Below are 12,427 nucleotides of genomic sequence, written 5' to 3' on the forward strand. Positions count from 1 at the left end.
TACCAATTGTTGAGAGAATGTAAACTCAGAGTGCCACATTTACTGCTGCACTGATGTTAGATACTAAGCAACAATATATCAGTTTCCAACTGACATGGAAGAAATACACTCAAGGATTTAACATTTTGAGTTTAATACCACAAATATTTTGAATTTATAGGATATAGTAACCAAAACATAGCGGCAGTGGCATTGGCGAGTAAGCCACAAACATTTTAAAGGAAATAACTGTTTAATTAGATTTAGATACAAATGATCATAATTAGTGCCAGAAAGTAAAAGAAAAATTGAGTGAAACATGCACTCCCATTGCCATTACAGTAGCAACCAACACTCAGCTACAATCAACACTCATTTACAAACAGCACAAGGTGGTGGTTACATCTGTTTCTGGAAAGGTGAGGCCAATAAGCACAAAAGTAGCAGCCGCACTGCTCTTCCAGTCCTCTCTCCTTCCTTCCATTCTCATCTCAGACCTCACACTGCCTCAGTGGGAAGCACTACCCCACACCAAACTGTTTGCCTGCACTCCACTGCAGGCAATCTAAGGCCAAACGGTACTGCCTGGTCTCCCCCTCGTCACTGGATCAAAATCTTGTGCTGCTAAGCCCGTGTGGTAGCCAGCGTGCAATGCTTTCCCCAAATTAAAAGAACTCATAGGGTCACAGAACCGTACAGAATGGAAAGAGACCCTTTGGTCCAACTCATCCACGCTGACCAGATATCCTAAACTAATCTCATCTCATTTGCCAGCATTTGACCCATAAGGACTTAGGAGGATATTCTGGGGAATCCATCCAGTGAAGTTATTTGCATGGAACTGAGAAAACAGAATGGGATGATCACCTTACTGGGAGTCCACAATAGACATCCCAATAGTCAAATTTGTATAGAGATCACAGATATCTGTAAACGTAATAGGGTGGTAAAGGTATGGGATTTTAACTTTCCAGGCACAGGTTGAGACTACCATAGTGTTAAGGGTTGGATGGAGAGGAATTTGTTAAGAGTGTACAAGAAAATGTTCTAATTCAGTATGTAGATGTACCTACCGGAGAAGGAGCAAAACTTGACCTTTTCTTGGGAACTAAGGGTTGGATCGTGGGCGGCACTGTGGCACACAGCGCCAGAGACCCGGGTTCAATTCCCGCCTCAGGCGACTGTCTGTGTGGAGTTTGCACATTCTCTCCATGTCTGCGTGGGTTTCCTCCGGGTGCTCCGGTTTCCTCCCACAGTCCAAAAATGTGCAGGTTCGGTGAATTGGCCATGCTAAATTGCCCTTAGTGTTAGGTGCAGGGGTAAATGTAGGGGAATGGGTCTGGGTGGGTGCGCTTTGGCGGGTCGGTGTGGACTTGTTGGGCCGAAGGGCCTGTTTCCACACTGTAAAGTAATCTAATCTAAGGCTGGGCAACTGACTGAGGTGTGATCATATTTTGACAGTATTAGACAAGAACTAACAAACGTTAACAAACGTTACTCACAAGTAAAGGGATGTCTGGAATATGGGAAGCCCTGAAAAATGAGATAATAAGAGTCTACTCTTCACCTGTTAGGTGAAGAGTAAGGCTAATAAATGTAGGGAATGCTAGATGACTAGAGAAATTGAGGTTCCGGTCAAGGAAAAAATTAGTATATGTCAGGTATAGACAGCAGTGAAGTGAATCTCCAGAGGAATATAAGGGTAGTAGCAGTATACTTAAGAGGGAAATCAGTAAGACAAAAAGGGAACATGAGACAGCTTTGGCAAACTTTTGGAATATTGCATGCAATTCTGGTCTCCATCCTATTAGCAGGATGTTGTGAAACCTGAAAGGATTTAGAAAAGATTTACAAGGATGTTGCCAAGTTTGGTGGATTTGAGCTATAGGCAGAGTTTGAATAGGCTGGGGCTGTTGTCCCCGGAGCATTGGAGGCTGAGGGATGACTTTATAGAGGTTTATAAAATCATGAGGGGCATGGATAGGATAAATAGACAAAATCTTTTCCCTGGTTTGGGGCAAGTCCAGAACTAGAGGGCATAGGTTTAGGGTGAGAGGGGAAAAATATAAAAGGGACCGAACAGCAACTTTTTCGCACAGAGGGTGGTGCGTATATGAAATGTGCTGCCAGAGGAAGTGGTGGAGGTTGGTACAAGTACAGCATTTAAAAGACATCTGGATGGGTATATGAATAGGAAGGGTTTTGAGGGATATGGGCCTGGTGCTGGGAAATGGGACTAGATTAGGTTAGGATATCTGGGCAGCATGGACAAGTTGGACTGAAGGGTCTGTTTCCGTGTTGCACAGCTCTATGACTCGATGACTCTAAATTCGGTCAAGGAGACTCCAAAGGGTTTCTACAAGTTAAGGACAAATGAGTACCGAGGGAGAGAATAGGGCCCCATAAGATCAGAAAGGCCTCCTATGTGTGGAACCGCAGGAGATAGGTGAGGTACTAAACAAGAATTTTGCACCAGTGTTTACTGTGGAGAAAGATATGGAAGCTAGAGAACTTGGGGAATAAATAGCAGCATCTTGAAAAATGTCCATAATACAGAGGAGAAGGTGCTGGACATCTCAAAATGCATAAATGTAGATAAATTCCCGGGACCTGCTCAGGTATACCATAGAACATTGCAGCAAGCTAGGGAAGTGATTCCTGGGCCCCTTGTTGAGATAACTCTTGCAAAAGAATCTTCTACACTCTCAGGATGAAGTGTGAGACTGAGAACATCAGGACCCTTATGAGCAGTCTTTCCAGCCAGTGAAAGACTGGAACTCCGCACTACCATCGTTTTCCAGGAACTCTCTGCCCTGAGTGAAACCCAGTGGCAGGGAAAGGACAGCTCAGACAGCAAGGTAGCGGATACACCTTTTTCTGGAATGGCAAGACTGAAGAGTGTTGCATCCATGCAGTCGGCTTCGTCATCAAAAACGAATTGGTGGACCAACTCAAGGACTCCCCCTGCCTCATGTCACTCTGACTTACCCTTGCTTGGAACCAGTATGTGACAATATTGAGTGTGAGTGCATATGCACTAATGCTTGATGCAGCTGCTGAAGACAAAAAGGAATTCTACACCAGCCTTGACTACTCTCTCTCCCGGAACATCCTTGGCTACGTCAGAGCAAGGTATCAGAAAGATGTTAAAATCACGTGCGCCATGACGGGAGCCGATGATTGCTCAATGGACCATCACTGATTAAGCCAGGATCAACATAAGCATAGTTCCACTGCAGTGGAGCCAACAGAAGCAGTGCTGCAAGACGTCCAACAGAGACACTGAAAGACTAGAAAAGATAGCCTCGTGCTCCTCTTCACAAACCTTGCGACCCTCAGCAACACTAAATTGCAGAATTCCAATTGCCTCTGGTGCCCCCTCAAGGCTGCCATCTTCAATGCCTGCATAAACCTGGTTGCTCATGTAACCAGGAAACACCAAGACTGGTTTGACAAGAGAGATCATGAGATCCAAAAACTGATAAACTAGAAGCACATGGCATTTCTGAGCGTAAAACAGCACCTATAGTCGGAAGAGAAAAGGCAGACCTACAGGCATCTGAAGGTCCAATAACGAACCCGCGACATGATGAACAGGTGCTGGTTGGAGAAAGCACTGGAGATCCAATGAATGCAATAAAAATTAAATAAAAATGTACAATGACATATAATAACTTTCTAAAAAACACCAGAGAAAAGGACAGTGTTAGGTACATTCCTTTGTGAAAGGAAGGAATCAATAAATTTAATAGTTGGGTGATGAGTGAGGAAGACAGAGAAACCCAGACAATTATTTTTGAAAAATTCAGCATATAGCATTAAAACATTGCATCAAACAAAATTTTTGTAGTCTGAGGCAGGAACCTAGTGAGCCTGTTGACAATTTAACAAAGATCAGAAAATGCAGCCCAACTCGTAACTTTAAGAAAACAGATAAAGGTCAACAGATAGTTCATTTGGAGCTCTGTACACTTTGCACATCACAAATGTATTTTATTGGCAAGGACAATCTCACAAAATTGGTGGTCCAACAAATGGCCAACAACTATGATGTGCATGGTTTTTTTCTTCACTGTCAAGACCGCCTACAGACCAACCACCCAAAGCCTTACCCTATTGCTGGCCAAGGACGGAGTGACTCTTATCAAAGACAAAGAAGCCATCAAACAATGTTGGGAAGAGCACTTCAGAGATCTCCTCAACTAGTACTGTGCTGTCAATCCGAGCATCCTTGACCACATCCCACAGTATGCTACACACCATAAGCTCAGCAACACCCCAGCCCTGCATGAAGTAGAGAAGGCCGTCTGTCAGCTCAAGAACAACAACATTACTAGAGCAGATGGTATCCCTGCTGAGGCGAAAAGCTACTCCTGCAGCTACATGTCATCGTCTGCCATACCTGGAATGAGGAGAGCATCCTAGGAGTGCTCGGAGATGCCACAGTTGTGAGCATTTTCAAAAAAGGGAACAAGTCCAACTGTGGTAACTAAAGGGGAATCTCCTTGCTGTCGACCATTGGAAAAGTAAATGCCAAAGTCCTCCTCAACCATCAACTAACATTCAGCTACAGCCAAAATTAAATTAGAAAGTGATGAGTAATAAAGGAGTTTGTAAAGTTTAAATAAAAATGTACAATGACCTTCAATAACTTTCTAAAAAGCACTGAAGAGGACAGTGTTAGGTACATTCCTTTGTGAAAAAAAGGATCAAATAAATGTAATAGTTGGGTGATAAGTGAAGAAAACAGAGAAACCCAGACAATTGTTTTTGAGAAATTCAGCATACAGCATTAAAACATTGTATTCAACAAAAATGTTGTAGTCTGAGGCAGGAACCTAGTGAGCCTGTTGACAATTTAACAAAGATTAGAAAATGCAGCCCAATAAATAATTTTAAGAAAACAGTCAAAGGGTCAATAGATAGCTCATTTGGAGCTCTACACACCTTGCACATCACAAATGGATTTTATTAACAATCAATTACTGAAAGAATGGCTTCTTTGTCTTTGATAAGAGCCACTCAATCCTTGGCCAGCAGTAGGATGAGGTTTTGCGTGTTTGGTCTGTAGGCGGTCTTGACAATGAAGAGGAAGCCATGCTGTCATAGTTGTTGGCCATTCATTGGACCTCCAATTTGGTGAGATTGTCCTTGCCAATAAAATCCATTTGTGATGTGCAAGGTGTGCAGAGCTCCAAATGAGCTATCTGTTGACCCTTCATCTGTTTTCTTAAAATGTTCCTGAAAGGATAATTTCACAACATTGGAAATGGCATTTAGATTAGATTAGATTTGATTCCCTACAGTGTGGAAACAGGCCCTTCAGCCCAACAGTCCACACTGACACTCCGAAAAGTGACGCACCCAGACCCATGTCCTTCTAACTAATGCACCTAATATTATAGGCAATTTAGCATGGCCAATTCACCTGACCTGCACATCTTTGGACTGTGGGAGGAAACTGGAGCATCTGGAGGAATCATATACAGACAGGGGGAGAATGTGCAAACTCCACACTGACCGTCGCCCAAGATTGGAATCGAACCTGTGAGGCAGCTGTGTCTACCACTGAGCCACTGTGCTTCCCCTGGTGTATACCACCAGGGCACAAAGTAATGCTCACAGGTTATACCAGGAGATCTTTCCTGAAAATTTGAAATAAAATTGTCCCCTAAGGAAAGATGCCGTAAATCTAAATAATATCATGCCAATGGATGCAGAAGATCTGAGATTCAACAGCTAGGAACAACCCAAATCAGAAGAACACAAAGGAAAAGATGTTAGCTGTATGTTCTGTGTCACTAAAACAATTGGTCCTGCACTCCATAGCTTGAGCAGCTATGATGAACCACAGCTTTTGTCGAAATGCTGTAAGGTGAAGGAGGTACATTAATTCAAAAACTCACTTTGACTGGAAGCAAGGAAAATCTGGTACCAATCTTATCGAGATAATTGGATGCTTTGTACATTGTCAGTATAATATTACTAGGCAAAAGTGAGGACTGCAGATGTTGGAAATCAGAGTCTAGATTAGAGTGGTTCTGGAAAAGCACAGCAAGTCAGGCAGCATCCAAGGAGCAGGAAAATCAACGTTTCAGGCAAAAGCCCATTCCTGATGAAGGGCTTTTGCCCGAAACGTTGATTTTCCTGCTCCTCAGATGCTGCCTTACCTGTTGTGCTTTTCCAACACCACTCTATCTCGTATAATATTACTATTAATCTGCAAAGAAATGCATGATTCATCCCCAAGTAAAATGTCGATAGAACTCAAATGAAGCCTTGACAGTAAGCTCCAAGAGATAGAAGAAAGTGGTTGACAGAGTCACTAACAGGTTGGATAAATTCCATTGTAGTAAAAGAGATGTCAGTGGATAACTAAGAATTTGCATATTTCCCAAAGAACTTAATCACCAATAAAGAGGAATCACCATCCCATTCCAACACTGGAAGGGACCATATTGGTACTGGCCAGGATAAACACTTCCAGCACGCTTGATGCCCGAAATAGGAACCTTGATGGTAAAACTTTGCTATTGATAATATCCAACGAGCTCTGTGATTGGGTAAAAATTCCTGGAACTACATGAACATCACTGGCAAGGCCAACATTTGTTGCTTATCCCTAATTATTCCGGAACGGAGTTATACTTTCTCCAAGGATGTCAGATTGTCCTTTCCAATGAAATCCATTTGTCAAGTCAAAGTGTGCAGAGCTCCAAATAAGATATCTTTCAGCAGTTTGTTTCGTTAAAGTTACTTATTGGGCGGTACTTTCCAATCTTTGTTAAACTGTCAACAGGCTCACTAGGTTCCTGCCTCAGACTACAACATTCGTGTTGGATACAATGTTTAAATGTTGTTTAGGCTACTACATAGGGCAACTAAGAACCAGCCACATTGCTGTGTCTGAAGTCACATTTAAGCCAGACCAGGTAAGGATTGCATATTTCCTTTCTTAAAGGTCTGTAGTGAACCTGGTCGGTTTTTACAATTGATGAAAGTTACTGTGGTCACTGTTGGTTTGAATTCCAGACTTTATTAATTGAATTTAAATTGCACCATAATAGCATGTTAACCGCTATCTCCAGAGTATTAGACTGTGTTTGGGTTACGAGTCCAGTGATATTACTACTCTGTCACCAATGAGCCAGGATCTGTTCAGCTGAGAATAGAAGATTGATAGAGAGGGTGCTAAGGAGTGGTTGACATAGTTGATGATATCCTCATCTATAGTATAAATAGAAAAGATCATGATTGTAGAAAAAGGATAAAAGTAGGAAAGTGAAGGTGACAGAATTTATTTCTTTAGAATAATGTATGTAACTGATTTAATTAGGTGATTACTGATAGTGCATTGTTATTTCAGAGATGGAAGCACCAAGAGAAAGGAGAGACTTGAGAAGTTTCCTTGGCTTGATCCAGCACATGGGTTCCTTCTTACCTCACATGCCAGAACATCCATCAAATTTACAAGACATTCTTAAAGATGATGTTCAGTTCTAGTGACTAGTCATAAATGAGGAGTTGCATGAAACTCAAACTAGTAAGTCAAACTGGAAGTCTATGAAACAGCCAACGACCAAATGCAGCAAGGGTAGGGATGACAAGTGGCAAGTAACATTTGTGATACATAATGCCAGTAATGATTTTCAAGACAGAATCTAACATGAGCTCCTCATTTTCAATGGGATTACCATCAGAGATTTCCCCACTATCAACATCCTTGGGGTTACCATTAAGCCAAAACTGAACTGGACAAGCCATTTAAACGTTGTGCCTTCAGGAGCACGTCAGAGGCTAGAAACCCTGCTGTGAGGACTCATCTCATAACCAACATTACCTCTTCCTATCTTTTCTTTGTCCTGTGTGGACCTCAAAATTTGAAACATAGCAGCGGCTTCCAGAAATAATAGTCATGGTGTGATGTCACAACCAGAAGTACACGGTACTTTTCAGCAGCCATGCAACTTCAAGATAATGTTATTCCTGACTCCCCAAGCCTGTCTATGATCTACAAGGCACAGGTCATGAGTCTGATGGAATATTCCCACTTATCTGGATTGTGAAGCTTCAAAAACACCTAAGAAGCTTGACATCATCCAAGTCAAAGGAGCACATTTGATTGGTATCACACCTACAAGGGTCCACTCCTTCCACCAATAGTGCTCAGTAGCAGTGTGTACCATCTACAAAATGCAGTGCAGAAATTCACTAAGTTCCTTAGACAGAATCTTCCAAACTCACTACCATCAAGAAGGACAAGAGCAGCAAATACAGGGGAAGACCACAACTTGCAAGTTCCTCTCCAAGTCACCCACTATCCTGACTAGGAAATATATCGCCGAACGTTTAGTGTGTCTGGATCAAAATCCTGGATGTCCTTCCTCAAGCATTGTGTTCTACCTACATCAAGTGGACAGCATTGTCCAAAAATGCAGCTCATCACGATTTTCAAGAGCAACTAGGGATGGGGAATAAACAGTGACCCAGACAGCAGTAGCCACATCTCATGAATATTAAGAAAAAGAGTAAAAACTACAAGAAAAAAACCTGTTACTCTAAAAATAGATTTACTAAAGGATCAACAGCTCCCCTGTTACAAAAAGGGAAAGAAAATGGTATTTGTGTCCAAAGTTCTAAAATTGGCTGGAACTATGCATGGAATCATAACAAGAGAATTTTAGGCAGTCATGGGTAGATGTGAGAACGTCCATATACAGCTCTACAAGAAAATTCACATTGGAGAATGATGATTGTTCACTTGAGCAGACCTATAAGTAACATCCATATAAAGCACTGGAAAGACTGCAAGGCTCAACATTTCAAGGCTACAATTTCACTCTGAAATATAAGCTAGGAAAAGAAACTGCTGCAGATGCCTTATCTCAGTTGTCACACAGGAAGGACATGAGATAAAAGATCTAGGAACAAAGATGTATCACCTTTTGGACATAACACCACAACAACAGTCAAAATAGAGATGAAACAGGCAAATGAAAGAATACACATGATCTTTCAGCAGTGATCAAGGCATGAGCTATTAAGTACAGCAAATATGCCAGTTATATGTACCATTGGTCTGTGAGAGATGGCATCTTACTAGGAGATAGTGTTTTGCTGGTTCTGGGATCCAGAACAATACTACTTAAAATAATGCAGTCAGACCTTCTTCACCAGATATTCAAAGGATACAAAGAATACTTAAGTGGAATTTCAGGGTCAGATCAGCTGTGTACTAGATAGGCATCCACAAAGACATTGCAACTTTTAATGAGTATGCTATAAGTATACAGCATAAAGGAGAAATGATAACTATTGAAATACCAACCTGATCATGGCATATTGGAACAAAATTATTTCACACACAATCAAGAATGGTATCGCACAGTTGTAAGAAATAGGGGAGCTGTCCAATTGTCTTTCAGCATCAGTGTACCACTCTCAACTCTGCGAGGATATATCCTGTCTATTTAGCTAATGTATAATATCAGAAGTGCTGTTTCTTAATAATATTAAAGTTTTTTTTAATTACTTACAAATACTCAACTGCTTATTTTATCCTTATCATAGTTTATCATAGCTTAGTTATCATTGCTATTAAACTCCAGGTTGTACAGATTGGTATCACACGTGGGACCCATAGCAATTAGGGTATCATTACCTAAAAATTTCAGGAGCAACAGTCTGATGGTGTAGTTAAATGCACATGAAACAGTTTCCTAAGTGAAGCAAGGAATTATGATGACTTTGGCAATATGCCAAGGATTGTTTGATAGAGAGTGAGAGAAAACAGCTGGACAAGACTGAGAGATATCATGGGAGCTGTAGAAGACTACAACAGGGACAATTAATGTATTATTGATAACTTTTCCTTTCTGGGGCTCTTTTGAATGCCCAAATTGAAGAAAGCTGGAATAAGTTAGTCTGTGGTTCACATGTGTTTGCCTTATAGCAGTTAGTGGAGATGGCATTTCCATTACAAAAGTGAAGTAATGGCTGGCAGGAGGGCTGCACTGTACAAACATAGCTTTCTTTTGCAGATATGTCTGTCCTCATCTGTAAACCTTTTCACAGAATGGAATTTGATAATCCAGTCATCACTTAAGATATCGGGACCATGCAAGATGGGATGGATAATGATTTTGAGACCACCCCTTCCCTTGACCTTTTGAGAAGTTAATCTAAAAAGCAAGATGATTTATCAGATGCAATAAACTGGGATACCAATTTGAACATACAGAGTATTGTTACGTGTGAAGTTCCAGACATGCTCAGCTACTTGATAAACTGTGTAGCATAAATGATCAAGATACAGGACACATATGATGTACAGAAACTAACTAAGACAATTAGGGTGATGCTGGTGAGAGTAAAAACAAAGTCAAAGGAATTTTGGGTTGGCAGAATTTAAGGCTAAGGACACTTAAGAATTATCCATACAATAGGTACAGGCGAAGGGAGAATTGTAAAATTTATGAAGTCCATGCAGAATCTGTGACTGCAATCATATGTATTTACGTTGTTAACAGCCTCAGAATTAACAGCACTCCAAAAGTATAAGTAATAACATTGAGTGACATGATCTGAAAGTGGGAAGTGCCAAATCAAGGCAACAGTTATCAGATACTATCCATTACCAACAATATTTTTAGATTAGCATAGAATTTCTATGGGATTGCTTGGCACAACAGAAAGTTTCTTTCACTCCCTTTCTCACTCCAAATAGAAACAATTCTCACAGTGGGACCAAGTCACTAAAATTGTGTGTATCAAGGTTATGAGACTCTACAGAGCTGACCTCAGGGAATCTTCTGGCAACCTGCGAGTATTTGAAAAGGCATGTCAATAACATCCAGCGCAAAGGGAAGCCAAACAGAATGGAGTTAGGTGATGGGCAGGGGAGCTGTACATTTTGAAATCTAGAGTACATGTCCTGTATTCATTGATCAGAAAGGTTCAAACAGTGGCTGACTTGGGTAAACTCCCTGCCCCTAGAAATGAAAGATATCATATAATTTTAATTGGAGAAGGGGAAGGTCCTTGTCAGGTGGCAAAATTTACCACACACCCACCTCTTCAGATGGAGGTGGACTAGGAAACTTGGAGGAAGACCAAGGACAGCGTTCCCCAACATGAGCTAGAGAGGGAAACATGCCACCATCACAAGCTACTGAAAGCAATACACACTATGGTAGCTGTCCTTTTATCCTCTGGTCTTAGTGTCCCAGGTTGATTATATTTTCTGGCAATTTTGCTAATGCATTGTACCTAAATAGCTACTTTTTAATAAACTACTTGAAAATAACTTACAAATATACAACTGTGTAGGTATTGGACTGAATCACAAAGTTCTACTTAGATATATAATATTAGTCAAAGTTTTCAGTTTTCTGATAAGTGAAAGATTTCACAGCCACACAATAATTTTTGCAGAAGTATTATTCGCTGAAAAAGTAATATGTGACAATGGAAGTCAGTCCAGAGAATTTAAGAAATTTACTGAATTGTTTGGTCTGACAACATCGTCTCATCACCACATTACCCAAAAGGACACAGTTTTAAAGAAAAACACATTCAGATGATCAGGAGAAGCCTCACAAAATACTAACAAGGCAAAGGAAATTCCAAACCTGCCTCTGTCACTTTGATTTGTACACGTTCAGGTGGATATGAAACCACCTGTAAGTTACTGAATGGAAGGAAGTAGAAGACAATTCTGTCAAACAAGGTACTTCCTCCACATGACCAGAACAAAATGCAATAACAACTGACTGATGCACAGTCAAAAAAGATCAACACGTCAGCAGACAGGTGAGTTCCCTGTTTGAGTTGTTGAAAAGGCAAACTCTACATATAGAAGGATTCAATGGTTTTTAATGATGTTGAGACTCTCTTCATTGAGACAGAAATCAGTAACAACATGAGAAGGAAGAGGGTCCATATTGTTACAATTGAAGTTGGACAGTGCACTTCAATCTCTGTCACCACTCAAGTGGTTACAATATATATATATTAATGCTGCACAGAGTTACCAATAAGTCAAATTCAATCGAAGCAAAATATAGCAGATGCTGGAATTCTGAAATATAAACAGAAAATCTGCAGCTCTGGCAGCACATGAGGACAGAGACACAAAGGTAAAATTTTGAGTTCACTATGTCTACTTCAGACCTCAACTATATGATACATTTTGGGTCAAATTCAAGTGCAAATTAAACAATAAATGGCAGAACCCTTTGGAGCATTGACATAGAGGGATCTCGCCATACGGGTTCACAGATTCCTGTAAGTGGCAACACAGGTGGATAAGGTGGTCAAAAAGACAGACAGCATGCTAGCCTTCATCGGCAAAGTTGTTGAAGATAAAAGTTGGCAAGTATGTTACAGCTGTACAAAACTTGAGTGCGGCCACATTGAGAATATTGCAGGCAGTTCTGGTCGCCACACT

The 12,427-nt window shown here is 40.9% G+C and overlaps 1 protein-coding gene across 12 annotated transcripts in view; it reads right to left on the reverse strand.

Annotated features, from left to right (window-relative positions):
- Window positions 1-12,427, reverse strand: part of lrrc7 (leucine rich repeat containing 7) — a 688,069-nt gene that overhangs the window by 463,031 nt on the left and 212,611 nt on the right. The gene's annotated exons all lie outside the window — the stretch shown is intronic.

Source organism: Chiloscyllium plagiosum, unplaced genomic scaffold (genome assembly GCF_037043375.1).
Source record: "Chiloscyllium plagiosum isolate Xiang-an unplaced genomic scaffold, Cpla_swu_hap1 HiC_scaffold_9, whole genome shotgun sequence".
Classification (NCBI taxonomy): Eukaryota; Metazoa; Chordata; class Chondrichthyes; order Orectolobiformes; family Hemiscylliidae; genus Chiloscyllium; species Chiloscyllium plagiosum.